The 4,584-nt window shown below is 49.2% G+C and overlaps 1 long non-coding RNA gene across 1 annotated transcript; it reads left to right on the forward strand.

Annotated features, from left to right (window-relative positions):
• The first annotated feature begins 2,812 nt into the window (after window positions 1-2,812).
• On the forward strand, window positions 2,813-3,550 carry LOC123651588. The gene is made up of 3 exons (XR_006740405.1): window positions 2,813-2,828; window positions 3,231-3,242; window positions 3,470-3,550. It is a non-coding gene; the product is annotated as an uncharacterized LOC123651588 (long non-coding RNA).
• The last annotated feature ends 1,034 nt before the right edge of the window (window positions 3,551-4,584 follow it).

A 4,584-nucleotide genomic window follows, 5' to 3' on the forward strand; every position in this document is an offset into this window, starting at 1 on the left:
CTCCAAGCAGAAAGGAGAGGACTGTGGTTCTTGCTGTAGCTCCTGCAGGGTGGCCTCAGGCAGTAGCTGAACTGCACCCCATTGGAGATCCAGAAGCCAGTGTGCCTAGTGGTCAGTGTGAGACACCAGATTTCAACTCCTCACATCCATAAGTGACACATTCGGGAGGCAGACTCAGGAGCACCAAAGCCCCACTGAAACAAGGCCTGCACTACAAGTGTGTCCCCAGCACAGCAGTTCTTCCATTACAGACACAGCGGGTCCTCATAGCCAATTGGCCTGGAGGTCAATTCCTCCCAGTGTACCAACAGCAATCAAGGCTTAACTACATCAAGACTTTGCACCCAGCCCACAAAGGGGTGTACCAAGAGCAACCACCTTGGGTGACTCGGGAAGCTGAGCTACTGGCCCCTATAGGTCACCGACCACACAAAGCCACTCCATCAACACAGGGAGGCAGCCAAAATGAGGAGACACAGAAGCATGTCACAAATGGGTGAGATGGGGGAAAGTAAACACAGAGTTCAGAATCACATTTATAAGGTTACTCAAGAATCTTCTAAAAACTGCTGAGAAACTTGATGAGACCTCCAAGAAGTTTAGTGAGAACTTCAAGGACCTTAATGAGAATGACAAAAAAAATAAAAAGGACCAGTCAGAAATTAAACATACACCTGTCTGAAATAAAGAATATACAGAAACTTGCCAAAACCAGTTTGGCTCAGTGGATAGAGCATCGGCCTGTGGACTGAGAGGTCCCAGGTTCAATTCTGGTCAAGGGCATGTACCTTGGTTGTGGGCACATCCCCAGTGGGGGATGTGCAACAGGCAGCTGATCGATGATTCTCTCTCATTGATGTTCCTAACTCTCTATCCCTCTCTCTTCCTCTCTGTAAAAAATAAATAAAATATATATTTTTTTAAAAAGAATATACAGAAACTCAACTGTAGTTCAACATACCCCAAGAGTCAAACCAAAGATCTGGAATATGAGGAAGCAAAAAACACTCAACCAGAGAGGCAGAAAGAAGGAAGAATTCAAAAGTGTGAGGATAGTGTAAGGAGCCTCTGGGATGGCTTTAAGTGTACCAATATCCAGATTTTTGGGGTACCAGAAAAAGAGAGAGAGCAGGATATTGAAGGCCTATTGGAAGAAATAATGACAGAAAACTTCCCCTACCTGATGAAAGAAATAGACTTACAAGTTCAGGAAGCACACAGAACCCCAAATAAGAGGAATCCAAAGAGGACCACACCAAGACACATCATAATTAAAATGCCAAGGGGAAAAGACAAAGAGAGAATCTTGAAAGCAGCAAGAGAAAAACAATTAGTTACCTACAAGGGAGTACCCATATGACTGTCAGCTGATTTCTCAACAGAAACTATGCAGCAAGAAGGGAGTGGCAAGAAATATTCAAAGTGATCAACAGCAAGAACCTACAACCAAGATTACTCTACCCAGCAAAGCTATTATTCAGAATTGAAGGTCAGATAAAGAGCTTCACAGACAAGAAAAAGCTAAAGGAGGTCATCACCACCAAACCAGGATTACATGAAATGCTGAAGGGTATTCTTTAAGAAGAGGAAGAAGAAGAAAAAGGTAAAGGTAAAAACTATGAACAACAAAAAGACATCAAATACATATCTACCAACAAGTGAATCTAAAAATCAAGTGGATAAAAAATCTGAAGTACAGAATGGACTGGAGGATATAATAGAATCAGGGTCATAGAAAGGAAGTGGACTGACAATTCTCAGGGGGAAGGAGTTCTGAGGGTGCAGGAAGAGATTGGACAAAAATCTTACACTGGATGAGACAGTGGAGGAGGGTAAGGGCATGGGGTGGGGTGGGGTATCAGGAGGAGGGGAACTATGGAGGAGGGGAAAAGAAGAACACATGTAAAAATCTAAATAAGAAAGATTTATTATTTTTTTAAAAGAAAGAAAGAAAGCTTTGCACACCTGGCCAGCATGACACAGTGGTTGAGCGTCAACCCGTGAACTAGGAGGTCATGGTTCAATCCCCCATCAGGGCACATGCTTGGGTTAAAGGCTGGATCCCCTGTAAGAAGAGTGCAGAAGGCAGCCAATCAATGATTTGCCCTCATCGTTGATGTCTCTATTCCTCTCTCCCTCTCCCTTCCTCTCTGAAATCAATAAACATATATTTTTAAAGAAAGCTTTGCATGTGTGTCTGTGCACACGTGTAGAGAAGCCCTGAGCTCAGCCCCTCTCATGTCCCAGTAGTCACTATCCACAGACCAGGGAGCTGACTCAGCCAGTGCCAGAAATGCCCAGGGCCCACCTGCAGTGCCATCTGGTGCTGGGAGCTCTGGTCCTGAGCGGGCTGCATCCTGGATCTGAATTGGAAGCCACAGTGAGGTGGGGTGGGGGCAGGGAGTGGACAGATCTGAGCTTCTGAACCAGCATGCCCTGCTCTCCATGATGTTCCAAGGGCTGCTCTTGGGGACCAGCCTTGGACAGCATGGTCAATGGTCAGTGGACAAAAGAGGGAAACCACAGGGACATGCACTCCAGCCAGTGTGGCCCAGGCTGGGACCCATTCCTCCCACCACTAGCAGCTTTGGTTGCTGCTCACTGACGTTCACCTGCTCTGGCGGACACCCCTGCGAACCTTTTCGCTGTCCTGGTGGGTGATGGGTGGATGATTGGATGGATGGTAGGTGGGTGGATGGATGGGTGTATCGATGGATAAATGGATGGATGGATGGATGGATAGTATATGCGTGGGTGAATGAATGGGTGCATGAATGAATGGATGGATGGTGGATAGATGAGTGGATAGTAGATGGGTGGATAGACAAGTAGATGAATGACTGAGTGGGTGGATGGATGGATGAGTGGGTGGGTGGGTGGATGGGTGAGTAGGTAGATAGATGGATGGATAGATGAGTGGATGGATGGATGGATGGATGGGTTAATGGATGGGTGGATGGATGGTGGATGGATGGTGAATGGATGGGTGATAGATGGATGATGGGTGGATGGTTGGTAGAAGGATGGGTGAGTAAGTAGATAGATGGATGGATAGATGAGTGGATGGATGGATGGTAAATGGATGGGTGGTAGATGGATGGTGGGTGGATGGTGGATGAATGGGTGGTAGATGGATGGGTGGTAGATGGATGATGGGTGGATGGGTGGTAGATGGATGGTGGATGGATGGGTGGTAGATGGATGGTGGATGGGTGGGTGGTGGATGGCAGATGGATGGATGGGTGGTAGATGGATGGTGGATGGATGGGTGGTGGATGGTGGATGGATGGGTGAGTAGGTAGATAGAGGATGGATAGATGTGTGGATGGATGGATGGATGGATGGTAGATGGGTGGATTAATGGATGGTGGATGGATGGGTGGTAGATGGAAGGGTGAGTAGGTAGAAGGATGGATAGATAGATGAGTGGGTGGATGGGTGGTAGATGGATGGGTGAGTTGGTGGATAGATGGATGGATAGATGAGTGGATGGATGGATGAATGGATGGTAGATGGGTGGATTAATGGATGGGTGAGTAGGTAGGTAGATACAATAGATAGATAGATGAGTGGATGGATGGATGGTGGATGGATGGGTGGTGGATGGTAGATGGGTGGATTAATGGATGGGTGGTGGATGATGGATGGATGGGTGGATAGGTGAGTAGGTAGATGGATGGATAGATAGATGAGTGGATGGATGGATGGGTGGTAGATGGATGGTGGGTGGATGGAAGGAGAGTGGTCAGATGGAGGAATGAAAGGATGGGTAGGGGAGAAGACTAGCAGTACACTAGAGATGCTGCAGGGCCTGACTCAGGGTAAGTGTGAGCAGAGGCATTTGATTTCAGAATGACTTTCCTGCCTCTGAGAGAATCGCTGCCCCTTACAAAGAGCTGTTGTCCGCAGTGGCCCACAGAAGCACCCCTTTCTGTAAGTCACAGGAAAGCAGAGCTGGCCTCTGGGCGCTGCCTCCGTGGGGAGTGACCCCATCCTTTCTAATAAAGTCAGCCCTTGTTTTCCCTCGAGAGTGACCTGAGAGCTGAAATGATGCGCACTCAGCCACGGCCGCCACGGCATTTGGCGGCTGTCGGGTTGCTGTCCTGCAGCATTTGGAGGTCGAGAGGTCCCATAAAGCCCTCATCATTAGAAAATAGAACGGGGCGGGGGCAGGTTCACTGAGTTGCTCTGGGCAGGTGGGGCCTTCAAAGCCGACATCACAAAGCACCGCCCTTGGAGACCCTCTCTCCTCCCCTCTGGCCGCACTGAGCCAGAAGCTAAGTCCCCACCGCTATGCCACTCAGCCGCACGGCCCCCTGGGAGCTGCTCTCACTGAGGACAGAGCACACTTCACAGGTCCCTCACCAGGAGGCCCGCACTCCCCCATCTACCCCCCCACCCCCCAGCATGACAACCTCCGGGAGAAGGGCTTCCTATAGACCAGTCCAGGGCTCCCCGGCCAGCAGGGCAAAACGAATGGCCCCTGTGGGACCCCACTCTCAGGGAAGATGAGAGAGTGGGGGGTCACATGGGCAGAGTGCAAAGCCCAGCACCCCACCTAGCATAGTGGACCAGGTACCCAGA

Source organism: Pipistrellus kuhlii, unplaced genomic scaffold (genome assembly GCF_014108245.1).
Source record: "Pipistrellus kuhlii isolate mPipKuh1 unplaced genomic scaffold, mPipKuh1.p scaffold_m20_p_60, whole genome shotgun sequence".
Lineage (NCBI taxonomy): Eukaryota > Metazoa > Chordata > Mammalia > Chiroptera > Vespertilionidae > Pipistrellus > Pipistrellus kuhlii.